The sequence below is a fragment of the Anser anser genome (assembly GCF_964211835.1).
Source record: "Anser anser genome assembly, chromosome: 1".
NCBI lineage: Eukaryota > Metazoa > Chordata > Aves > Anseriformes > Anatidae > Anser > Anser anser.
Genome location: NC_139720.1, coordinates 59,006,463 through 59,033,601, shown reverse-complemented (window position 1 = coordinate 59,033,601; position 27,139 = coordinate 59,006,463). Strand labels below are relative to the sequence as shown.

General features: G+C 43.5%; 1 protein-coding gene and 1 long non-coding RNA gene across 3 annotated transcripts in view; both read left to right on the top strand.

The window, feature by feature from the left end:
- Positions 1-27,134, top strand: part of LOC310903417 — a 30,452-nt gene extending 3,318 nt beyond the window's left edge. The window contains exon 2 of the long non-coding RNA XR_014587512.1: positions 2,798-27,134. This is a non-coding gene — a long non-coding RNA (uncharacterized lncRNA). The remainder of the gene's footprint in view (positions 1-2,797) is intronic.
- Positions 1-27,139, top strand: part of CHST11 (carbohydrate sulfotransferase 11) — a 170,338-nt gene that overhangs the window by 116,019 nt on the left and 27,180 nt on the right. The gene's annotated exons all lie outside the window — the stretch shown is intronic.

Sequence of the window (27,139 nt, the reverse complement as noted above, 5' to 3'; positions counted from 1 at the left end):
AGAACACTTCATGGCAGAGAGGAAACTACTGAAAGAGAATACTGTTGCAAAAGAAGTGCGAAGGAAATTTCCACTGGTTGCACAAGCCCAGCTGGGTACAACCTTTGGCAGGGTTGTTCAGTGCCCCAGTATTACTCTTTCAGAAGACGTCACTGTTTATTACATTTTTTCTTCATGATCAGGACACTGTGGAGGTAGTTGGTAAACATGAGGAATCAGAAGTAGAGTTTTCATTGGTTTGGGTCTGAAAAGTGGTAGTGGTACCTTTTAGTGTTTCACACCCTGGATTTAAGTACTTAAGGCTTTTATGTTTGTGGAAGATGAGAAAAGACGCAAAAACTGAGACAGGAAAGAGAAATGCATTGACCTAAGTTAGAACCTGCGCAGCACTTTCCTTCTGGAGAAGCCCCTACTATGCAAGCAACGTGAAACGTGTTTCACCCTGACTAATTTGCCACCTCCACACGACAATCACAGGACAAAAAGCTTCTGTGCATGCAGTGATATCGCACATTTACCTCAGGCCTCCCATCTCAAGGCCATTACTGCTCTGCAGCAGCACTGGGGCAGGTTTGCAGCCCCTGACCAGCCCCAGGGCCATACAAGAGGCAGCCGGGCCCAGGGCTCTCCACTGTCCCTCAGTCCCTGTCTTGCTTCTCAGCTGCTCTTGTAGCACAAGGCCCATCAACCAGTTCCAGCCAAAAAGAGTGGGAGAAAAGAAGAAAATTAAAAACAGTGTTTATTGGTTGCTTTTACTCGTTAGCCCGTTTCTATTGGTAGCAATTGCAGTAGGCCAGTAAGGAAAGCCAAAGCAAACTGGCACTGTAGAACTGTTAATTTTTAATAAAGATGGCTGTCCAAGCATCCAGGGCCCATGCAGTGTTTTTACAGTATGTCTGTAAAAGCTCCTCATCACAATAAGCGCTGGCCCAGAGCTAACGAGTCCAACCAGGACTCCGTGGGGACAGCCCTCCTCTGCCAGCAGTACAGGGAGTGCCCATGTTACAGCATGGCCCGAGTGGCTTCTTGGTGGAAAAACGCACTGCATCGCAGACTGTTCCGCTTGCAAGGGGAGGCAGGAATACCTTGACAAAACCTCACAATTTTGGTATGGATAAAGCCCAAGGCTGGGCTCCCTGCAGGATGGCGTGGCGTTGCTGTGCTAGCTTTTAATGGAAATTAATCATCAGGCTCCCGCAGTAAACACAGTGGCGTGTGTCCTCTCCTTGCCAGGGCCGGACTGCGAACGGCCAGGACGGCGCTAACATATCATTCCTCTGAAGAGAAATGTCCCCTTTTCAGCAGGGTGTTTTCATCCAGCTGGCCAAGGTTTGGCATTTAGTTTTCTTGAATGGATTTGAGCCTTTTTTCCTTATCTTGTGGTTAAAAAAAAAGTTTTTCTGGAAAATAAAAATGCTTTTGAGGAAAAGAACACCAAAGTTTATGTATCAAAACAGAAAATTTTACTTACTTTAAAATGCCTTCTTGTAAGGTTGGCTCAAAATAGATTTGTTAATCGTACCATTTTGATCCAGACCAAAAGATTACACTTCCATCACAGACAAAGGTACACGTTTATTTTGTAAATTCTGTTACATGTTCTTTTAGTCTACTAGAAAAAGAATCACTGTTAATTCATTGCACGTTTTCATTACTTCTTTCTCCTTCCCCCATTCTTTACATTCACCTTCAGTCCATACTTTCTATAAAAATAACCCTAATTCTCTTCTGCTCTGGATAAACCAGTAGCTATTATAAACTAGAAGAAAAAGCCCCTTTCATATTGTTGATATTTGATGTTTGTTTAATTTCAGTAGGGCTTTCTAAAGGTGTAATGCAAGTAGGGTCTATTTGAGTCTTTAATTGCTGTAGTAATATTTTTTTACAGCTCCTTATTTTTATGTTTAAGGGTCCCCAGACACTTTGGTTTATTGGCATTGGTGAATGATTGATAAATGATTGAGGTTAAATGAGAAACTGAAGGCATTGTATGAAATATAAATGGTGCCAGAATGACCATGTAGGACCCACCAATGTATTTAATGTGATGCATACAACACAGCTGCGACAAGCTACAGCCAAAGCTACCACAAATATCAACTGTTCCCTGGAAGGGAGAAAAAATGTAATAACAATAAGAGTGTTTTCTTTCCTGCTAATCACGAGAAGTGTGGTTTGTTCTGTTGCAGTCCAGCTTTTCATTTCAGTGTCTTACAGTGTTTATTTCTGGGATATCATAACCACAAAAGAAAGGAAAGGTACAGACTGGCTTTTCACAGGCACCTGGAGCTGTTAGGCATCTCATTTCTGTAACTTTTCAATAGGAATTGGTTATTTTTGTCTCCTCTGCTCCTTTGAAATTGCAAGCAAGGGGCTCTGTTTCAGGCTTGGAGAGCACACACAACTTCTACTGCCACATGTCATTATTCTGCTTACGTTCAAATTTTGGGCTCGGGTGACTGACAGATACTGTATTTTTTATATTCTCTATATTTTTGTCCTAAACCAGGAATGACTTACACTTGGCAGCGTAAGAAGTAATGGGTGTTAATTCCTGGGTGAACACAGAAGACACTTTTTGGACAAAACACTTCTGCTGGTAGCACTTTTCATAGGTAGCACAGCACACATTAAACCACTATGGGTTGCTTTTATTTCCTGATGCCTTATCATATGTTGAATAGGTGGTGCTTTAGGAGGAAAAACACCAGGATAAGCTCAGAGTGCCTGTGCTGGAGAGGGGACACTCAAAACACCACCAAAGCTGAACAACAAGCATTTATTGTGAACTTTCCAGGTGCCCTTGGCTGGTTACTTGCAAGCAGTAACTCCTGGGGTGGGCTGTGTGTGCATCTTCGGCAAGCATTGCTGTGGTGTGCAGGCTGGTGTGAGCAGCAGGGTGGACCCCTGCTCCTGCGCTGTCCTCGTCCCCAGCCACGGATGGCTCCGGCATCCCCCTCGTACCAGACCTGGCAGCAGTGAAGCCATGGGATCAGCTGGTTTGCCTCGCATTGATACTTGTGTCCCATCGATGAGGTGATCCAACTCACTGCACAGACGATGCTAGGCAGGGAAGGAAAAACAGGGCTGCCTGCTTCAGAGGGAGCCCCACATTGCACCAAATGAAGAGTAACACAGACCTGCACCCTGACTTGCTTCCAGCTGGGGGCTGGAGTAAGCCCAGCTATGGCATATGTTTGCAATCAAAAAGTCATTAAAAATTCACACTGACAAGTAACTCAGCTTGGAGTCTATGAAATTGTGCAGTCTGGCCAGTGAAGTAGCCCAGGCTTGATGTTCCCAGTAATCTTTCCTAATCCTGTGAATCCGCAGGAGCTGGGAGAAGGGTAGTTGCTCTGGTTGGATTTTCATTTCCTTAATCTTTTGGGAGTGATTTACCTTCCACCAGCCTCGGCTCAGATGTGTGCTGAGGGGCTTAGCTCTGAATGTCATCTTTCTTCGTATGCATTTTGATGAAACTCGGGGGGGGGGGAGGAGGATAATTAATTATGCCTCTACATTAATCACGTGAGCCAGTGCAGTCATCTGGTTTGGACTCTCTGATTTTGGTTTATGAATATAAAGGTCATTAAAAGGGTCTCATGCTCAAGAATATCTAGATCTAAAGCAGGTTCTTCTGAAATTGCTGCTGGGAGCTCGCAATGTTCCTCCCTCAACCATATTGATAAAGAAAACCAGTTCTTCCCATCTCTTGCTAGAGGTGGGTTCTGCCCTTAGCTGGGCAAACAGTGGGCAGAGATCAAGAATGGGGAGAAGAAAGCGGGGAAGCATGTGAGAGGTGCCAGCATAGGGTGAGGAGCAGTGCAGAGCTGTGGCAGCCCCTGCAGAGCCGACCCCGCATCTCCTTGTCCCACTGGGTGGCCACAGGGAAGTTTTAGCAAACACGTCGTCCACAGGCAGCGTAGATGTGGAGCGAGGCATGCGGTAGCTTGTGAAGGGTTAGGTCAAAAGTGGTTTATTAGGGGTTTGTGCAGCACTCTGGCAATGAAAAATAATTTGATACCAAAAAAGCAACAAATTAGAGGTTGCGGTGATTTGCTGTTGGCAGCCACGCTTGCCCTTCGGTGCAGCGTGATTGACAGATACTGCGAGCTTTCCGTGAGTGCTGGTGCCACTTGAAAGCACGGTGGGCTTCACCCTGGGCTGAGGGGAGCTGGGCATTTCCCACTGAACACTTCTGTCTGTCCTGCCCTTCTCTTGCAGGCTGTGTCACCAGAGCTGCTTCCCAAGGGATCGGGCTCTTCCTAGCAGCCTCCCGTAACAAACAAGTAGGGATTCCCTCCTGGTTTCCCACACAGCAGCTTCCACCTAAGGCAGAGATGTAACTGAAGTTTGTGCTGTCTCACTTGTCACCAAAATCTCTGTGCCACCCTTCTGTCACCAAAGGTACAGACAACCCTCGAAGGAGGCAGAGGAGAGAACTGGGAGAAGATGATGGAGAAGTCCATCTTAGTGCATCCAAGAGAGGAATTTTCCCTTGGAGCAACTGCTTAAGAAACCACATTCGTAGCAACTTCTCTGTGGTATGACAGTCTTTGGAAAAATTAAAATCATTAAGCAGTCAATCCTTGCTCAGAGTCGAGCTTTAGATAAATTAGCAACTCTTGAAGGCACAATTTTGTTAATCGCTGACAATTACATACTTTGTTTTTACATTAGGCCAGCTGTGCTGAAAGTTCCTGTGCCTCTGGTGCATTTTCCATTTTTTAATGGGTTTGGTATTCAACCTCAACAATCAGGCGCTTGTTTTTATGTCGGAAAAAGTTCAGTGTGTGATCTTTAAAATTAACTTGGTAATTTTAGCTCCTCAGTATTATTTGCAGAGTTCTGTTTGTTTGTTTATGAATCCCTTCTTCCTTCATTTTGGTTATTCAAGTACATTCTTTTTTTTGTTTAAGTTATTTTTACATGACAAATACTTTCTTGATCCCAGAAAGAGATGCTTCTGGTTTGGATTAATGTGGATCTGAAAAACTTAGCTGCATACTATTGGAATATTACGCAGTTTGATAAAGTGTGAAAATATGTTTTTATATTTTTATTTGCAGATCAGATAAATGCGGTGTAAACCAATTTCTGAGTTTATTTACTGTCATGCATTTACTCTGGTATGCAGACTAACCTCACTTTTGGGATGTGGGACAAGGACAAACACAGGACTGTGTAAGTGAAATGGGTGTGTTAGCCACAGCTGAACATGTGGTTCCCAAAGTTCAGGACGTGTAAAAATATGCAGTATAAATACTGATGTCCTGTGCCAGTCAGACAGTGTCTCTGAAGGGTGGAGCTCCAAAATACAAGCATAGCATTTAGATTTCTTTGTTTGTTTTTTTTTTTTCTTTTTTTTTTTTCTTTAGAAAGGGGAGTCAGCACAAAAGGAAAATGTAATAATTGTGTTCTTTCCCCTGAGTTAGATGCAGAGCAAGCACGCAGTGACTGAGGGCACCCTACCCTGGCTGTAAGGTGGAGAGTGCTCTCGGGATTGAACTAGGTAATGCCAACTCAAAGCACTGAATTAGGCTTTCTGGAGGTAAGACAAGTGGAGAGGTCCCCAGCACCTCTTCATGTCAAATCCGTGGTGACTGAGCTTGTGGTGTCCACATCACAAGTGGAGGACTGAGGTGCTGATGTGCCAGACTCACAGTAACTGGATGGACACGGGGCAAGCAGGTGGGTGCTCAATGCTGTGCGTTCTGGTGCATCCCAGGTGTGTGGAGCTGCTTCTTAGACCTCGGCAAATGTCTCTTGAGTCTGGTCAGCACGACTGTTTCAGGAAGTGGGGAAAGTGCACATAATTCCCCTAAGTATGGACTAAGTGGGTCCAGGAAAGGGCATCCAGGGGCTCTCCCAGCCTGGACGGGTAATGGGAAGTCAACCTAGGCTTGTGATGGTTGGACTGACCCATCCTCTGGGGCAGAGTTGTGGTGATATGCATGAAGTGAGTTTGGTTACCAGTTACTATCTCAAAGTTTCAGTCCTGCAAGGTACTAGCTGGCACCATTGCTGTCTTGGTGAGCACAGAGCTTGCCAGGTTTCGTAGCTTGCGATGGTGGCAGGGGACAGCAGGGAGGTGCATTGCCATGCTTTCTGCCTCCTTACCCTAGCAGCTCTCGCAAAACCTAAATACAAGCAGGAGTTAGCATAAGTGCCCTGTCGAGAGGGATCTGACTGTGTTACAACAGTGAAGCTTTGCTCCTCACCAGAATAACTCTTCTTTCTTTCTCATACCCAATGCAGGAAGTTTGCTTTCTTATATCTAAGTAATAAATTTATGCTTTTCTGAGACCCGCCATAAAATGAAACCTGCTGTGGATCTGGCCCAAAGCCCATTGGAGTGAATCACGTGGACTCCCGTGGATTTGGTGGAGTTTATGAATCAAACCTTATAGTTTTCGGTAAATTACTAAAAGAAAACAATGTTTTACTGTTTTTGGTGAGCCATTTGTGCTTAGATAGCTTCTAATATGGGAGCAGCGCCTTCAGTCAGTGCTCCTCTCTGTCCCTTCAGAAAAGTAACTTCTGTTGGTTGGAGCAGGTTTTCATTTTTTGTAATTTCATTATTTGGCTTTCAGTGGAGAAACTCTAGTGACCTTTTCACTCTCCTTGCCCCAGTCCTTTTTTTCTAATTTTGCAAATGTCTGCCATATGACCGAGTGGACATGTGTTTGTATGTGTCGGGGGACAAGGAAGATGGCCTCTCTTTCAACTTAGTAATGGGGCAGGTGCCCTACTGCTAGTTCCCCAGTTAAAGTACTCAATCATGTTAATATTGCAATCTGAAATTTTGTTCATCATTCATCTGTTACATCACACCTTTCATTTTTTTCATTTTTTTTTCCTTCTACCAATAAAAGTTCACACAAATTCTTTTCCAATACTTGTCCTCATGAGCATAATTACGGGATATTTTAAAGTCCTGTTTTACGCATAGGCTCGATGTAATTTTCAAATACTCTGCTTGTTTTTAATTTGTACTGTAGTTGGACCTCAGGTCTCTGATCTAACTGGGACATAGCATTGCTTTGATTTTCACTTTTCTAAATAGCATTGTCAAATTACAGACCTGAACTGAAACCTGATGGGATTAATGGGGTATTTTTTTCTGATTTGACTAGACTGAAGAGATGCCATTCCGTTTCTAGGGGTCTACACGCAGTCAGTGCTGAGTTTTTCCTGAGTTTCCTGCTAGCTTAAACTTAACCGATACTAACAAAAGCTTTATTCTACTGACACCAGTTCATATTCGAGGACTCATAGATATTTGTGAGGGGAAGAGCTTTTACATACAAAAATTCATGCTTTAACTTCTCTGCTGTGCCTATTCCCTGGGATATTCCTCCAGGCCTTTCTGGCAACCTCTCATCTTGAATTGCTGACACACTCCATAAAACTGTAGTCAGGACAGAGAGCCTTTCCTCCAGGTCCCAGTGGAGATGAGCAACCCCTCTCCCCCTTTGAGTGGGAATGTTGCCAGACCTCTGTAAGGAAAATTCATTCCCAGTCTATAGAAGAAGGAAAAAAAAAAGCTCATTGCTTCATGGTATTTTTAGATACACTCTCAAACCTGTCAGTTGATTAGGCGTACGCTACCTCTTACACTGTGCTTGCACAGCTCCTGACTCATCTAGACCTTGATGAAATCTTGGGGTAATACAGCATCATGGATCTTGACGTCTTTCCCAGATAAAGGAAAATCATTGCCTACATCTTCCACACTCGGTAATCAGGTAGCTTTGCAGATAACCAAAGTGTACTGAGGTTGTCCCCCTGATGCCCCCTCCTTGTTCGTATTGTATGCTGTTCTTTGTTGGCTCTGCAGTCATGTCTCTCTGCCACCCATCTGGGGCCATCGTGCTGGATAGCGTGTGCAATCACACAGAACCAAAGAGATATTCAGGCCTAGAAAAGAGAATCATTTTCTTATGATCTTGATATTTCCAGCCGTTTGTTTTTATTTTTGTTTTCCTTTCTGAAATGATAATGAGTCTCTGGTTTTGTCTCATAAGGGCATTCCTCCTCTCTGTCAGTACCAAGTGTAACTCTCTCTTCAGCTGCTCTCTAGCCTATCCATTTCCCATTCAAACTGTCGAACTGAGGAGTTATTGCTTCAAATCTGCATGCTGGAAATGTCACTGGAGCCCGCAAGTCATTAGATGGTGTGAGGATTTGTTCAAACGTTTATCACCAACTCCTGCTCCAGGGGGACAGCAGTTGAAGCTGCTGCTGGCAAAAGAGACCCCGACAGCCTGCCCGAGTCCGCTGGAGGCTGCAGCTTGAAAACGTCCTCTGCCACCTTTGTTTTGGGGTTTCAGCAGCCTACAGGTGATTAAGCAAACCCCCGACGAGAGAGTATTTGAATTCTTCAAGCTCCGTGTCCTCCCCTTTGTGCCAGCGGGGTGGCTGGAAGTGTGCTGCCTCACAAGCAGTCCTGAAACGCGGCTTCTTTGTTAGAAACAAAACATCGCGCAGGGCTGGGAGCGTGTTGGGGCTGAATGGCCACATTGTCTGGCAGCCTGGCTGGGAGGCAGGCTGGTGGGTCTTGCCCACCTCACTGGTGTTTGGCAGCCCAGTATCAGAGCAGGTTGGAATGCTTCTTGGCTGGATGGGGCACCTCGGTAGTCTCAGCGCCTGGGTTTCCTCACCCATTAAACGTGGAGAGTGTCAGAGAGGCGCTGGGAGAATAAATGCCATGTTTGTAAAGCATGGTGAGCGGTGGTAATGTGTAGGTAGGTGTTACGGTTGTGACCCCTAATGATCTAAACAGTGATTATCTGTGTGTGCAAAATACTGTCATCGCCTAAGACTTGAAGTGAACTTCCAGCCTGCGATCGTGCTGGATGTGCTGCCAAGTAGCTTTCTCCCACTTACTAGGTTTCAAATTCATCTTCCTGCCTTGTCATGTGTAGGATCTGAGCAAAGCACCCACTGGACGCTTAATCAGCCAGTTGCAGTAACACTGTTTTTCTTTTATATGACCTTGTGATTCAAGGATGTGAACAAAGCACTACTGGTGCTAATTGATAAAACTCAATAAAACCCATGGGTTAGTTGGTAATTATTATACTGATGTTCAGGCAGGGAGATGGAGATTCAGATGAGACTCGTGACTGTGCAATGTCACACGAACTTGCAGCAAACCCCATTATTAAATCCCGTGTCTTCTGGCTCCCAGTCCTGATTTCCAGCAACAGACGACCCATTCAGTCCCTCACATGGAAGAGGACAAAAAGCAGACTGCTAAACTGATGAGCTTTTTAAAAAATGGTTTGGGGCAGCTGTCTTTGTTAGCAACGATCCTGTCCCTAGTGCCTCCCTCAGGGACTGAGGCCCCAGGGTGAGGACTGCCTGTTCACCTAGGGGAGCCCGTGGCCCACAGGGTTTCCAGATGCAATTATCTGCTCTTAAAGACCTCTTTGGTAACTGGTTGCAGCATTAAACAGGGAAAATCTAAGCATGAGAGAAATGATGCTTAAAACTGCTCTTCGGAAAAGTGCAGCAATCTGGTCCTTCTGGTTTCATGTGGATTGGCATGGTAACAAGCATCATTTCTCCCTTTATTACCCCCCCCCCCCCCCCCCCCAACTTAAACTTTATGTCTGCTATAAAATGTTGTTTGAGAGGTGCTGTCACATCCCTGGCACGGTGATATATCGCAGCAGTAACACAATAGGGATTGTAAGTGTCTGGAGCGGGGGAGAGATCTTGGGAGCAAATCCAGAGGTGAAACCAATGGAAGATTTATTTTGCTCCTGCGCTCGCCTGCTGTCTGGAAGAAGGCTCTGCTGCAGCACCACTGAATCACTCCTTATAGCCAAGTTTTATATTAATAGCTGGCTTGAGTCAGGCTTGGCACAATCAAGCACTTTATTTCCTTCTGTCTGAGACACACATTAACCTTGTTCTTCTTTCATATTAGAGGGTCAGCCCCCAGTTATTCAAATAGCCCAAAAGCTCCACTCTGGAGGCCAGGGCTGCAGTGAGCCTTTGCACCTTTTCCCTGTCCTGTGCAGATGCAGCCCCTTTGCTGCCAGGCACGGCACAGCATCGTTTGGCCCTTGTGTGCCGGAGGGACACCTCTCCTCTCCCTTGATGCGTGCTTGAAGTCAGAGGTTGAGATCGGCTCTTGTCTTTCCAGAGGGAACTCCGAGGATGTGCTTTCCACATCTATGTGACTGCAAGCCCTGCTTTCCCCCACCTCAGGTGACTGGTGAGAGCCTCATTTAGGTTTGTCATCTAGGCACGTATGTCATCTAGGTAGCCTAATCCCTTTTCCCAGTCACAAAGGCTGCAAGAACTGACTGGTGTTACAAAGCTTGCCATATATTTGGAGTAGTTGGCAGCAAGGCATTCCCAGATCCTGACCATCTTCATAACGTGGTCTGTGTTTGAAAAGCTCAAATTAATTCAAAACAATTTTTTTTTGGACTTCAAGAGCGCATATAAACTGGCTCTGACAGAACCATTGGTCTTTTGTAAATTGAACTCTTGGAGGTTCACATTGCTCAAGAGGCTAAATTATATCCAGTACATCTCTCATGCACAATCATACTTCGACAAAATCAGTACAGCCATAAAGGCTTTTTTATTTTTATTTTTATTTTTGTCTGGATTGGCTGCAGGAAGAGTGACTCTTTCAAAATGGATGAATGTTCAGTGATTACTGAGATACCAAACACAACCTGCAAACACTTGCAAAGTCAGCGAAGCAGCACAGGTTGTGCCCAATGTGCGGTGAAGACTACAGCGGGTGTGCTCATCCATACCTTGCTCATACAGTTTTACAAGCACAAATGGAAGCCTCTGCAGACTTAGGAGGTGCAGACTGTGTGGGTTGTGTCGTGCTCTCTGGACCTTCATAGGCTGCAAACTGTTTTGCAGTGATACATGGGGGTACGGCCACGCTGCAAGAGGGCTGCGAGCTGAACTCCCCAGAGCAGCATCTGGCAGGTCATGTTGTTTGAAACAAATGTCACATTGAAATTATCCCTCTCGGTTCCTGAATGATTTCAGGCCGTCTTGCTTTTATTTGTTTGTTTGTTTGTTTATTTGTGGATTTAAAAGAGGAAGGTATTTCAGTGAGCATGAAAAGCAGGACCAAGAACAGCCTGAAACGGTGCTGGCAAGTACAGGGTGTTTTCCTCACCCTGCCAAAGCACCCCAGGCTTTACTGACAATAATCCTATTCCTGTCCTGTGCCCCTCCAGAGCAATGCAAGAAAATTGCACCTCTGTGCTGATTCGTTGTAGTTGTTTTTTAAATATATTGCTTGTATGTGTTTAGCCTTTATTAGCCACCATTAAAAAGTGAATGAAACAAGCAACAACAAATGAAGCTTTTATTTCAAGCAGAGCTGGGTTAAACAAATGGTCAGTCCTTCAGTTGGAGGAGGGAATATAGTGGTTACAAAAAACAGACCAGAGAACATACAGAACTGCTTTAGGGGGAAAAAAAATCCCAACCCCGAGACAGTGGGAAACAAGGAGTTATTCAGCTGGTCGGGTGATAGACACAAATGAGGGGGATAAGGGGTGCACGACCTTGTGTCGAACAGAATTTCATTTTAAATACCTCAGCTTAACCCTGTTTATTGGAAGGGAGTTTATATTGAAAAAGGCAGGATATATTACTGTGCATATCAGCAGAGACGGGGCATAAAGAGCAGCAGTGTTTGATCAGGCTTTCACAGGTAATGTAATGTTTCCACCAGGAATTAAGCATAAAATTTTTCTAAGTTTTATAATGCAGAGGAGGGCAGAGGGGGGAGAAACTTGTAACAAACAATGGTTTAATGGATGTTTGCAACTCAAAACAGCACACTAAAAAGATACATAATAGTGTTATTGCTTTATAGAGGTAAGGCAAACCTCCCCATCTGTGCAGACTGATACAGCCGTATGCTCTGTGCCAATTTACAGCAGCCCAGGACACGGGGCTGTAATATTTTTTACAGCTTGAAAGACAACTGCAAATGTTTAAATGAAATAGCAATGAAATTATTAGTATTACTGCACAGTTAGTATTAGAGCGCTCAAATCAAGAGAGGGCATACACCAGGTAACTGCAGAGTGAGGAGCCGTCCCTCCTGGGAGCTGCATGTGCTTGGGGCTGCTCGGAGCCTGACCAAAGAAGCCAGGTTGTGAGCAGCCTGATGGAGATGCAGAACTGAGGTAGGAGCTCTTCCTGGGCTTGCAGCATGGCCCGGAGCGATGTGCTGTAGCTGTGCTTCCAGAAAACCAAAAAAACAACCATGGGGAAGGCTGAAGACTTGCAGAACCCAGCCCTTCTGCCTTGGTGTTCCCTCGCCTGTAAAAGGAACAAAGCAAACACCTACAAAGCATTTATTTATTTATTTGTTTGAATACGTGAATAATTTAAAGCTCGTAAAATAAATTTGCAAACTTTGGAGGGAAGTGTGCAGCAAGAGTATACAGGATTATTTTTTTTTTTTTAATTAAAATGCTGTGTACGTAGCCTGTATCAAGTCAGTAACAGATTAGCTTCAGTAATGCACAAATTTTAGAACAACTTTGGTGGACCACTGAGTCCTTCCCTGCCTGCAGATTAGCAAACAGGCAGACCTCAGGGCTCAGCCTCTCTCAAGGTTTCTCCAAGCAGCAGGGCACAGGGATCTCTTGAGACATCCAAGCTTGCTGTGAAAGGGCTGAATGAAGTCTGTGAGACATGACGTGCACCTTAGCAAGTTCAATGGGATTTTGCACAGGTGCCGCTCTTTCTCGTGTCCAAGTTGCCAGTTCAGTCATCCGTGCATGGCACTGTGTTGTATTACGGAGCGGCACCATGTCTCTAGAGATCACAGAGACAGAGACATGCTAAGAGACATGGCATTTCTAAAACTGGATTTGGATATCCACAGTCATTGGACTGTGGTCCCTGTGGTCCCTGTGGTCCCCGGTCCCACCCTGTGCTGGGAATCTCCTCCCTTAGGAGCCACCCAGTGCCCTCTGGGAGCTTCTGCTCAAGCACAGAAAGATTCGCAGAGCATCTTCTCCTTCTGCCTTGACCATCACAAGCCAAAAATAAGTCTCAGCACCATGGTTTTAGATCTGTAAGCAAACAGCAAAAGTCACAAGCACAGTGACTTCAGAAAAAGAGTGTCTGCCTCAAACATGGCTGTTAGTATCCAAATGTAGTGTTTCAGGGAGGGGATCTGAGTAACAGGGAAGAAATACCGGGGGAGCCTGGTCGCTCTTTGTTGGTGGTAGTGGTGGTGTTGTTTTTTTCCCTGTGACTGCAAAATTGGCTTCTGGATTGCTAGAAGTGTTTTCTGGCAGTCATGTGTTGAACTTTCTAAGTTATTGCTGAATTATTTGAGCTGGCATTTGACTTTCACTGAAGTATTTTTAAAGAATTTCTTTGGCTAATCAAAATCATATGCTAAAAAAAGAAAAAAAAAAACTAAAATACCCAGTGAGGGCTGGAGGATGGAACAGAAGACCAAAATAGATGGAAATCCAACAAATGGAATTTCAGCTTGTTCTTAGGCATGTAAATAGTGACACCAGCTTCAGCTGAGGTGTTACTGTGATTACTGCCAGTTCTCACTGGGGCTTGACTGGTTTGTCATCCATATAGAGACAGACGAGCTCCCAAAGGTGGATGTGTCTGGTGATAGTAAAGAAGTTAAAAATTTCCTGCTCCAAATGGAGTCAGAACTGTGTAACAGGCATATATAAAAACTAAGGCAAAATTCTGTCCAAAAAGAAGTCATAAGCAACCCATATAATTATGAGGTACAGGTTATATTTCTTCAGAAGACTCAACTTGCCTTTCTCTTTGCCTTTTTAAATAAAGTACAGACTATTTCTTTTCTAGTCTAAAAAAGGCCAGCGTATTTCCCTAGGTATGTCCCAACTTTTCTCTCTAAAGATTTCCATTTATAGGTTTTGAAATATTGGCAAGTATGCAGAAGATGTAGGCTGTGTTATTGCAAAACCCAGCACATGTCATCACCAAGCACTTGCCATACAGAAACCTAAAGCTCGAAATACAGTTGGCTTGCTGGTAGTTGAGCTGAATAATTGACTTCTTCAGCTGGTTGGCCAGTGCAAAAAAATAACAGAAATTTATTTGAGGTCAATGAAAGGAAGGGGTTTTCCAATTGAAATGAAACCTAAAATAAGGGAGGATTAATTATTTTTTTGTTCCTCAGTCCAAGGTGAATTATTTTTTATGGAATAGAAAAATAATTTTTTGCATGTTAGTTTTCTGTCTCTCACCAGTCACTTTAAAATTTTATTGATTAAACATTTCAACTTCTTACCCACTAAAAACTTACTTTTTTTGATTGAAATAGTTTGTTGAATTTGTGGACAGATTTGTATGGCCTGAGGTATATTTTAAGAAAAAATAATTGCCACTAGAAATTTGCTCTTTTTGCTGGCGTTTCTGAAGTGCTTTCTGCTTCCCTGGGCATTGAGAGTTTCCTTCCATTTTACTTTGTTTTCCTTAGAGAGAAATGGAGGTGATTTCAATCTTTTTTTATTACAATGAGCAAAATTATTTGGTGTGTTTCTGTGTTCAGGTATTTATACTCTCAGCCTACAGCACGTATGTTGCTGAACAAGCTGGGTCCTGGCATTAGCTTCTGGACCTACCGTATGGAAAATCAGTTCAATTTTCAATCAAATCATCTTAGGGCTGTTAAGATTTTAAACCTGTGATATTACATGATACACCTGCAATAGTTTAGGCACTCGTTTGATTGAATTAGAAATCTAAACTAAATGAAGTAATAATGTCCCTTTACTTTCTTAATGCTGCACATCCCCATCACCAACACAAATAGTTGATATTGTAACAAGCTGATGTTTTAATGAATTGTTCTCATCTGTGCAGGCTACAAATGAAGTAGAGAGTACATGCAGGTGCATAATTGTAGCTCTCAGAAAAGATAATTTCTAGAAATGCTTGTTCGTTACCACTACTGACTTGAGAGCAGAATGAGGGCATTCAATTTAATATGGAAATGAAATGTAACGAGAGGTGCTGTATGAGCAGTATGAAAGTGTGGCAGATGAAGGGACGGTGAAAGAAGTGTTTGGGAGCTGCGACATTATTCTAGTTTCTTGCTTTACTGCAACTGCACTGCACATAATTAACGTTGAAAAGTGTTTGTTTTCCTTTTTCCAAAATATTAAATATCTAAGAAAAGTTAAGGATACATTTTTTGTGAAACTTGTTTTCCTATTTTCAGCACTAGTTGATTTTCTTTCTTGTATGTGAATTACTATAGATATGAAGAACTTGTGGTGCGAAGCAGTAGCATCCCAATAGTTGAAGCTGTTGCAGCTCTGTATGTGTGCAGTGCCTTGGCCCTGGCCCTGACTGCCCACCAGTTTGCAGCCCCATCATGTAAACCCCAAATTCTCAACACCTAGAAGTTGAGCCCCTGTAAGTCAGTGAGTGGCAGCAAATGGGAAATGTCCTCTTATTAGTATGCAGAAGTAACACTTAACCTTGGTGTTTCAGGTCTTGCTTCTGAAGACTTCTTCAGAGATGCCTGGAACAAAGTTATCAATGGGCATTTATTGAAATCACATGGAAGATTTTTAACTTTGGTTATGTGAGCCCATCAGGGCACTAAGGGTCATGGGGCCATGGGTTGAGCATATTAAAAAAAAAACAAAAAACTTTTTTAGCCTGGTGTCCCTGCAAGGCGTTTTATTGAAAGTGTTTTTTTTAAATCTCTTGAGTCTTCAAGTGTGAAAAAAGTGAAATACTTCATCCTGCAGAACAAACATTTGGAAGAAAATTCTCCATGGACACTAAAATTGGGAAGTGGGAAGGAAAAAAAGCGTCAACAATAATCGAGTCTCAGAGACTTTTACGAGCAGAAAGTGTACCCAGAAGTCTGTTTGATCATTTTTATTGATGATCCATATTTCTTAGTGATGGATAACAAACAAAAAAGGATTCGTTGTTTTTGTTTTCTTAGATGGTGAAATAAGTGAAATAAAGTTCTTTTCCATTCCTCCTTATTATTTATTTATTTCCATTCCTCTTTATTATTTATTTATCCTCCATAAGGATGGGTAAGGTGCATCTGATTCAGTATGGCTTCAAGTACTGGAGTCAATAGGTGCAGGATTTATTTTACTATAGCAGTAAGAGCAGAGGGCTCATTTGCATCTCATATCTGGATGTGTATGACCTGCTCCTGCTTGGAGGCTGCCTGATTAGACGTGACCTTGAGTCATTACTTTGTCCCTTTAGTGCTTCTGAGTAGAAGCTCTATGGGCCCATCTCAGCCCTATGTATTCACTGGATAAAAACACATGTAACTTCTCCGAAAGCAGAACACGGTGTGCTGGGGTCACATCCTCATGACAAGGGATGCTGGCTGGGGGCAGCGGTGGGGGAAAGGCTGAGGTTTGTGAAACTGCCAGGAACAGACGAGGCACGGGCAAAGAATGCTGCTGCAACCACCGGCTCCAGCCTTGGAGAAGGCTGGGTCTTCAACAACACCCAGCTTTAGCAACTGTCCCCCCTTCAACTCCTTCCCCATCCTCAGCCCCAGGCTTTCTGCATGCTGAAAATGTATTTGTTCTTCCTGTTGTGTTTACCAGTGGTTGTTGGAGGAGGGAGGGGCTTTATTTTGTGTTTAATTCCTCCAGGAGCTCGGTCCTTATTGATACTTGCCAGGGCTGGGCTGTTAAAGCAGGGATGTGTTGAGCTGAGTGCAGAAATGTCTGCAGGAGGAAGGACAGAGCTGGTTGGTTTTGCTTTAAAAACAAAATAAAGGCCCAGCTAAAATTCACCCATGGGCCATGGAACAAAAATGATAAATTGCAGCCCAGAGGGTAATTCTTCTGGAAAGGTAAAATCATCTAAAAATAGCACCTTAAAATGAAAGTGCTTCATTGACAATAACTACAGTGTTGCTACGGTGATGCTGGAAAAAAATGATTGTTGATACTTAGGCTGCCACAGAACTGCTCCCCTCCTTCCCATGGCACGAATCAACTGCTAGTATTAAAATTACAGACAAATTTTGTGTTACATTGCAATTTTTTCCCTGTCTGAATGCTTTTCTGTTCTATTGCATGGCACACAGACAGATGAAAAACCAAGAGAGAAGGCACTGAAACAAAGTTTATTGGTCACCTTGGTGTGATCTACCTACATTTTGTCTCAATTGCAGCTCAATGCTGTTTCTTTCTATCAGAGCAGCGTGCTTCAATAACAGAAAGCCTGCAGTCAGGATGAGGCCCAAAGATAACAGCTTGATGGGACTGTTGATGGCTTTTTTCTTTCTTTCTTTTTTTGCCTGCAGCAAGTAAAAGATGTAGGGCTGGTGAAATCCCAAGCCTTTTGTTTCAACAAGTTCCAGTTAAACCACTCACAAGGTACATACTGCCCTGCTTTGTGAGGATTATGAGAGATGAGAAAGTTGACACTTTAAATTTCTTTTGAGAAAACAGTTTGGCAGTGTTAAAGAGTTTTTCTTTCAGCATACACAGCAACAGCAGAGAGCTGGCTAATAGCCTTTTGATATACTCAGCCCCTTCAGGTCCAATTTGGGAGATTTGGAATGCAACACGGCTTCAAACAGTTGTGACTCTGCAGAGACTATATTTGCAAGCAAGGAAAGCTTCACAGTCTTTTGTGTAGCAGCTGAAACCTACTTAACCGTCTGCCTTAGGTAAAACTGGTAAATGGCTCTGTTTGTACAGCAGCTGCATCTCAAATGTGAGCCATACAGCTGGCGGCAGACCAGTTGCAATGTAGATGATATTTTAATTTCCCCATCAAATGCTGTCTGTAATTTGTGGGGCTTTCCTTAGACAAGTGAAGTGATACTAAAACACACAGTGGGTACTGTGTCGTATTTTCTGCCTTCCCGGAGAGCCTGGAGTATGCCAGTTGCACTGTAGACAATGTTGTATGAACGTGAAAGAAAAATATCTCCATGTGTTCTTAAAATTAAGTTCAATTCCTAGCTGCATATAGAGTTCTTGTCTCTGACTTTCTCCATGTTGTTTTTGGGTTAGAGCCACCAGTATGTAAAAAATTCACTTCTATATGGCACCTACCCTTACCCAAAGAAGATACAGCATCAAAGTCAGTCTGAGGGGTTCAAGCAATGATATAATTAGACTTTCAGAGGGCTTGTAGCCCTCTAAAGCTGGGAGTTAGATTTTATGAAGGGTAATTTTAAGAGTGGTCAGTTGGCAGAGTGGGAGGATGAAATGTTAAATGGCAAAGGAGTATGGTTTTATTAGCTGGCTTCTTCTGTCTTTGTTCCAGGACAATTACTGGGCCAAACCACATTGAATTCAAAGGAGATGGAGGCATCAGAGAATTTGTCACGTTACATAATCTGTTTTAACAGTGACTCAAAGTCATTTTTACTAGTTAAAACATTTAGCACTCTCCTTTGTAGCTGGTACTCCAGCAGTGAGGAAGAACAAAAAAGTACAAGAAAGTGAGGTTAGGTTTAGTTTTTCGTGCTGTACATGGGAAGATAATGATGGGTTCTCATTGTGATGAGGAATTGAGTGAAAGGATTCAATTCACAAGAGCATTACAGGAAACTTTTAGAGAATTTCATAATGCTTTCTTCCATGTGTTTATATATAGCATATTGCTTTTGTTCAGCTTTGCAGTGTTCAGGGTATGAAAGGCTATGTTTAGCTTGTATTATGATTATGATTTAAAGTGATGCTGATCCACGCTCACTAGAAATAATGAAAGACTTCCTTTGACTTCAGCAAGCTTCAGATCAGGCTTGCAAGGCAGGAAGCTCAGAGCTGAGACCTCCTGCATACATCCTAATGCTCCGACACAGATTGCCACAGCCGACAGAGCTGGTAACAGAGAGGGAATTTGCACTTCTGAATGTCATTTGATGCACATCTGCCTTGCTGCCTGTGGTTGCACACAGAAGCAATACACCAGGGGAGAGCAAAATTTGGCACAGCTGCCAAGATGGAATGCAGAAGCTGGGAGCCATGTCCAAAGAAATGGTTTCTTCCTCCCACAGGGTCTGAAATTCAGTGGGAGCCTCGCACAGAGGCAGGATACTGCCGTGCAGCTAACTGGTGGCACCGTGCCCCTATGAGAGGCAGCTTCTCCCAGGCACTGCTGGGAGGTGGTAGGTGCAACCCCTGCTTTGGGAAAGGGGAAAGCGTGTCCTGTCTCTGTCCTGTGCTGTGCCTGCTTTGATTACAGCCTTCTTTGTAGCTCTGACACGGAATGAGATCAGTTGCTTTGAGAACTGAAAAGCAGCATTTAAAAGGGCTGTTCATTCTTGAAGAACTGATCACACACAAAGAGGTAAAGGTGTCTGCCGTGGTGAGCCATGTTACATCCTCCGTGTTGAAACTGGACAGATTATGAAGTTGCAGGCTTTCTGACTGTTGTGAGTACATGAAAAGAAAGGTCACGGTGGAAACATTTTTTTTCCTAAATGGAAGCTTAGTTCCTACTGGAGGCTGTGCCAGTGGGAGGTAACACTTAGATGCTGGGTGAGTCAGACTTCTGAACCAGCTTCAGGCAGGGTTAACCAATCCAGCTCTTTATTTGCAATTCTTCTTACAGGGTCTGTGTTTTCAGTGTATGGGTAATATCAGATGGTTTGCCGTTTTACAAAGAGGCCACAGTTGGTCTCCCAGCATCATTGTGTTGATGTGGGTTAGAGTTGCTGAATAATTTGTGTGTGTGTGTGTAAAAGAAAGAAAATCTACAAATAAATCATCTGACCTCTCTGCTCTGGAGAAAGCACATGCTTAAGGAAGTGTAGGTATCTAGAATCTGCTTATTTTACCTCTGGCTGAGCAGTCAGTCTGAATACATACTGTGTAATGTTAGATCCCTTGGGGATGCCTTCTAAGTACATTAAACAACCATCTGCATATTTCCCCTCCTTCCCTTAATGACTTATTGACTTTTATCAACGTATATCATTCCTTTCTTTTCTGCTTTGATGATAAGTGAGTTTGCTTAGCAAATGACTGCCCTGTGATGGCCTCTTAGCTCTCCTTTCAGGGCTTTGAAACTAAACATTTGCTCAAAAAATTGTAAAAGGTAAAATGGTGTTAGCTTGAAGCTTGAAAAGTTCATCCTTGCATGAGTATATCTGAAAGAAGAGTAAGTCACAGAGGGCTTGATCTGTGCTTGCCTCCAGGAAATGGGCTACAGAGACCCTTTTTGAGTACAAACCACTGACAAGTTAACTCTGTGCTTTCACAGAAGTACAGACAGAGTATTTTTCTAAACAGGGCTGAAGGCTAAAAAACGGTCAGATACTTGAAGGGACAATAAGGAAAGGTATGTGAAATTAATTTCTCCATGGAAGGCTAAGATAATCTAAGTCCTCTCTTAAGACCCAGAGAAGTCCTTTTTGCTAGTAGAGTGCCTCTTTGCAGGGTTTTCCCCTCTTTTGTAGACTCAGTGATTGCAGCCCTTAGAAAAGCACATGTATTTATGTATAAATGTGCCTTACACAGAGACGTGTGCTCACCCAGAACTCCCAGTGTGCAGTCCTACTTATAGGACAAACAGCAAAGACCCCATTGACTGCACCAAGTCATGTCCATGCATACTCCACCAAAACATCTCCACTGTCAAAGACTGAGGGGTACCCCAAGCTCTTCCACCCACTTCAAAGCAGTGCCTGGGCATGGGGCAGCCAGCCCTGGTACAGGCAAGGGAACAGAAGCAAGATGGGTGAAAGTTGAGCGCCCTTCACTGGCAATGATGTATCTCAGCCTCAGTGAATGTGCCTGTCTCCAGTTCTTCTACATTATCGTGTCCTTTTCTTCATCCCTTTCAGTTATTCCAAATAACAGCAGGTTGAGGACAACTGAGGGGCAAGGAGGACATGACTTAGCCTTCCCCTGCCCTGAGGCTGGTATCCTTTCCATTAAAAGATCCTTACAGACTCCGTGTTCCTGTCCCACTTCCTACAGTAATCACCATAGCTGACGTTAAGGTTCTGTAATATCCAGTGCATAAATTGCTGTGGCAGAATTGCATTTTATATCCACCAGGATTAAGCTAATCTCTTTTGTTATTCAGACAGCTCAAAAAGTAAGAGGGACCCTGTCAGACATTTCAGCCTCATTTTGTAGAAGTTATCTAAAATGTCTTTCTGAATCTTGCTGCACACTTTTATAAAACAGTGGCCATGAAGCACTGGTCTGTAGTATACTCATGTGACGTGCTGTGCTTTTACTGCGGTTAGTGGAGGTTGAGGAATGTGTAAACAGATGTCCTTGAGAACGATCTCACCCTTGGCCTGAAAAACAGCAACCTCTCGTAGAGGGAGATGCAGTTACGTTAATTGCTGGTCTTTTAACAGCTCCGGCTGCTGCACTTGATAATTGTGTGTGAAATATCATCCTTGTGTCTTGTGTTTCTGCAATTGAATTGATGTAACAGAGAGCTTCAAGTGGGCTGCAGTCTGAGATTTTATCTTCTCTGAAGCATCAACTCAGTTGGTTTCTGAGTCCTTGACCACACACGAAACCTGCCCTTCTGGACATAGTATTGGTTAGGAGGTGGGGAAGCAGGCCCCAATGTTCAGATACTGCTTCACTTCCAGGTGCTTATCTGCCCTCCCTGCAACAAGGGCCCTGTCAGGAGCATCCCCATCTCAGGCAATGATATTCTCCCCATAGTACCTCAGGATCTTCTTCTTTCTCCGTGCCCAGAAAGACAAACAGGTCATCACCCTGTTGACTGCTAAAGAACTGCTTAGCAAAGCCCAGGGGATTAGGTGATTTTCCCCTACAAGGCTCTGCTGTATCTGGTGCTCTGTGTGATGTACTCATGAGGTTGTGCTATCTCAAGTAAAGTTTTGCAAGATGGACACTCAAAACCAGCTGAGCAAGGCAGCCAATCACCCAAGACAACGCTGCAACAGGGGCTTATCTTTAGTGATCAAATCCAGTATGGAGTCTTTTGTTGTTTTGATGCCTTTGCTTAGTAAGAACACTGAACTGGAGTATCAATATAGTTCCGGCTGTCACTTGTAGCTCTGTAATTCTATGCAAATCTCTGTAAATTTGCTGACTGAGATCCTGACAGTTCATTAAGGCCACAAGCACTTACCCTCATGGACATTTGTTTTTGTTCTGATCTTTTCTTGGTGTACATGTCTTTTTCTAGCTGATTGCAATAACAGCAGAGGCCATGTGCACACTTGGCCTAGGCCTTAGCTCTAAGTTTGGTGCCATCCAAGTATCATCACTCTCAGTCTTGAGACTAGATGTTCCATTAGAGGCAGCCTTCTAAACGTCATCATCTTATCTACTCACTGGAGAAGAAAACAGCTTTCTCCAGGGCCCCTTTTTCTGTTGTTCTATCTCAATGAAATTAACCTTATTCAAGCTTTTGGAGAGCATAGACCAACAGTTCAAAGCCCCAGGGCAGATAGGGTACAGTTTAGTACCAGAGCTAACAATGAATAATCCATGATCAAGACATTGATTGGTCTCAGGTTGGTTTCACCACCCTCCCTTTTGTTCCAAGAGAGACAACCGTTTCCTGTTCCACAGGTGAACTTCAACTCAAGAGAGTCTCCCTTGAGCAGTAACTTATTTCCTGCATCTGTTGAGCTTTATGTGGAGAACATGTTGATCTTGACTTGACTGACAGGTCTGTGAGTCAGTTTTGTGAGTTCAGCTTTGGAAATAACTGCATATGGTTCCAAGAATAAGAGCTTGATTGTTGTTTATGACACTAGACCTGCTGTCCCCAGTCAAGCAATTGACCAAAACAGTCAATGTACTGAAGATTACGCATTTTTTGAGCCTACATTATTGTTCTTGCAGAGAGAAAACCTCTTTGTATTCTGTAAGAATTCAGTGTGTTTGCATGTGTTTCTGTCAGTAGAGAGCTAAAGGGGATTAGCAGAGGATCATTTATTGTGGGTAGTTGGCCAGAGGAAATATTTCTTGGAAGTAATAGCCTCCTTCATCTTTGTCATTTTCCTTAATAGCAACACCTTTCCATTTCATATTCTTTTCCAAAGTAATTTAATTTACAACAATTTTCATAGCAAATTGTTTGTCTGAGGGTGAGTCTGTACTTCTCTTTGGAGGCTCTTCTGTTTCTGTAACACAAATTGACTTGACTACTTGAGGTTCCATTGCTATTAAAAGTCATGGTCATCATTAACTTCAAGTTAAACAAGGCTGCATGCAAGAATGCATGAAAAAAAAAAAAAAGTCAGTCTCTCAGAACTTAGAAAAGAATAGGATTAAAGATGCCTGGTAACCTTAACACAGTCCCTCTGGGTCTTACAAAACAGACTTTGATTGTATAACTACATGTGGCCTAAGGGCTTTTCTAATGAGCCAAAATAACATGTAGCTCATGATGATAGGCAGTGTGGCACAGGCTTCAGCTTCCTTTCCTTGTTGCTTCCAACGTCCTTTCTTTACACAAGAAGTGTGAGTCTTGTTTGGCCACTGGTCTACACACGGGAACTTTTGCTACCATGCCTGTGGTGTTCCTTGTAGGTTGTAAGGGGAGGTTTCCTCCCAGTAGGCACTTTTGCAGGCATTAGCAAATACAAAAAGCAGCATATGGCATTATAATTGCTTTCTTGTCTACCAGGTAGACAATTGGGCCTGTTTTTTAGTAATTAAAGTACAGTGCAAGCTTAACATTCTGGGAGAGCTATTACTAACTGTCTCAGTAACTGAAAGGCAGCTCCATACTTATCCATCCTTAGCATTATTTTTAAGGGCCTTGGAACATGCTTGCTTTGAAGTGAAAGATTAAGCAGACAAACTGGCTAGCCTTAAATCCTTCTAAAATGTCTATTCGTTTGAGGCTAACGCTTGTGTATTAAGGATGTGAATACCTTGCGGATGTGGAATGGAGCTTGAATGAGGAAGAGGTGGGTGATGCGACTGCCCTCAGCCATGCCTCGTGACAGATCTGCTGCAAGAGATGGGGCTGTGTTGGGACTAGCAGGACATCTGTCACAGAAGGGCAAGTCAGGTGGTGCTGGCTCTCCTTACTCTTGCATCTGGCAGTTAAAACAGACTCCATAAAGGAGCAGTAAAATACATGGACTACTGCCCAGGTATGTGATTGCTGCAGTATCACAGGATTCTGTTTTCTGCTTGGTCACAGGAGTAAATGTGGCTGTGTCACAGTGTAGAAAAAACTAGTCCTCTGCACCACAAGCTAAAGCCTTGATGACCCTAACCAAACCAGAATATTTGGTCAATGACCTAACTTCTCATTTTTCACTGACTTAACTGATTAATTCCACTGAGTTTATCTTGAGCAAGCTCTTCTCAACATCAGCAACCCATTTCCACAAAAATTCCTCAAGGAAGGTGCATACTTCACCATATGTAATTCTCCACCCCCGTTGCTTTGTTTAGGTTAAGTGAGAGCTATGAACGTGTATCTAGTGCAGCACTATATCTGGGTTTCTGTCCTCGGTTTGTGGTGACACTTTGGATAACACAGCTTTCCTCAATCATTTCTTCAGCTTTTAGAGGTAGGTAGCAACATGGAAAGATACTAGTCTGGGAGCTACTACTATTTCTTATGTGACATGAAATGAGGTGGCCTGGATAACGTTACCAAAGGCATCCCGATTTTTATTTAAGGGTCCAGTTTTCAGAAATGCCAAAGCAATTGAGGTACCTGAGATTTTAACAGAAATCTGACCTTTCATGTAACCTGCTGTATATTGCCACCCATGCTTGCTACCTAACATCTTGCAACACTTTCCAGTACCACATGGCAAGATTCTCTGGAATCACATATTCGCCCTCAGAATGTGGGGATAATTGCATTTCTCTGTGTTGAGAAACTGTAGCAGTCATGTAAAGAAAGATGATGATGATTTTGTAAGGATCTAAAGGATTCTTTGCATATTAAGAGATTAAATAACATTTCTATTACCTTTTGTAGTTGTTTCTTGAAAAGCAGAAGGCACAAAGTGGCAGAACAGCTGCATGCTTTTCAAAACGATTAAGCATAGGCTTAATGTTAAACGCACACTTAAGTGCATTGCTGCATCAAGATGATGAGCTGAGTTGGAGGCTGATATTTTCTCAAAAATACGTGTAAGTAAGACCTTTAGTATGTGATCTGTTCAAGCCACTAACTAAACCAGCTGAATGCCACTTCTTGGATGTGTGCTCTGAAATAGACAGTGCCTGTAATGTCCATCCATACAAATAGCTCCCTTCTCTCTCCTGAATGAAAGGAGAAACCTATTTCAGCTTACAGGGTGATGCCAGTTGGGGTGATGAATGTCTAAAATGGGTCTGTGTTGCTGGCTATGTCTCTGATTTGCTTCTAAGTCAGTTGTTATGGAAATAATTTTATCTTTATGGAAAAGACTGAATGAAAATCTGCAGTTGTGCTTTGTGGGTGAGATTAGGAAGGACGCCCAAAATAGGTCTGCATCTCTGCATGGCTGCTGCACCCCTTGTAATGGTAAGGGTAAAATGTGTACACGTTAACTTTAGGGGACATGCTGGTAGCCATGAAAGAGCTTGTAAAATGCTTAGACCCAGTGTAATCTAAATGTTACTAGGGCTAGTGATTGCTCAGCAAGGACAAGACATAGCAGTGCAAAATTTGACAGGATTGATGCTGTTATTTCTGTGTTTCTTCTTGTTGCCAGAATTCCAGTTTGGTCAGGAATTTTTTCCACACACTGCCGTACCAGGCTCAGAGTATGGTAATCTACACAGAGTATTGTTTTTAAGCTTTATCCATTGGATATCTAATTCTCTCATTGCCTTAGTGAGGAGAATTTATCTGCAAGGAGAGGAGGGTGTAATGCAGTGGTGGGCAGGGGAAAGGTCAGACGGCCAGGTAGGGGGGTTGCACCACTGGTAGAGAGCACAGCTCCATGGGGCTCCTGACAGGAGGTTTTGAAGGCATGCAGGATATTCCTGGGTTTACTGGCCATATCCTCAGCTGCTCCAGACCGTGGCAGAAGGGACTGCTTTCCCCTCCATGGGTCCCCACCAGCCACCCAGGGTGCTGCCAGGCCGCTGGCGCTGCAGCCAGCAGGATCGGCTGTGCTGGAGGTGGAGGCCTCTTGTTGGGGCTCAGTAAAACGGCTTTTCACAGGATCCAGGCCTCCACCCTCTGCGAGTGACGCTCTTCAGTGGAAGGATGAGTTAGCCATCCTCAGGGGACCCACCAAACCCCAAACAATGAATAAGCCATCACAACAAGGCACAGAGGAGCAGTAAGTCAGGTCTTTTTTTTTTTTTTTTGCTTTTCATAAGGAGGATTTAAAAGCTTCAGTGCTTAACAGGTTCTGGTGGTATTCACTAAATCTGCAATGCTTTGAATGCCGTAATCTGCAGCTTCTCAAACATACCATGCCTGTGCTCTTTATTTCTTCCTGCCCAATAAAGGAAGGTACAGTGTGGCGGGTAGGGATAACACGGGGCTGTAAAGAACATTCAGAAAGGTGTCGTGAGCTGCTGGAGAGGAGCCTCTGAAACTTTGGACTCTTGCTAAAGTGAGGAGAGACCACAGAGCAACACGAGGCAGACTGGCGGCTCCCATGGAGCATCCATCTGTGCATCCGCTGGCCAATGCTTCCTCCCCAGGAGCAGGGGACGTACAGTCAGGGAACAAGGACAGTGCTGTTGGTGTCCCAGCTGGGTGCGCGTGTGAGGGAGGTCATATAAATTGCACGAGACTCTGGTTCAGATAAGATTTCATTACAGCAGGCTGTTACCACAGTGTGAAACAGGCTCTTGACTACCATGAAATAGGATTTTTTTGTAAAGGTTTAACATCTAAAGCCCAATCTTACAATGGCATCCAAGTGAGTAAATGTGGGACTGTATCTAGCGTGAAGGCTTACCTGCACTGAACTAATTACAGGATCAATATTAAAACATGAATCACAGTTTTGTGCGATTTGTATCAAGAATAACAGAAATAAATCAAACAGTGTGGAGTATTTAATCTTTTAAATGCTGAGAAAATGTATGTTGTTCTCCATGCCAAACAGCAGTAAGAATTGTCAGCTGCATTTTGTAAGAGGGGAGAACTGTGGCTAAGGGTTAAAGTTCCTTGCCCAGAACTGCAGAAGGAGCAGGTGGTGGTCAAGGTAGCATTATTCCCAAGAACTTTGTTTTTTTTTTTTTTT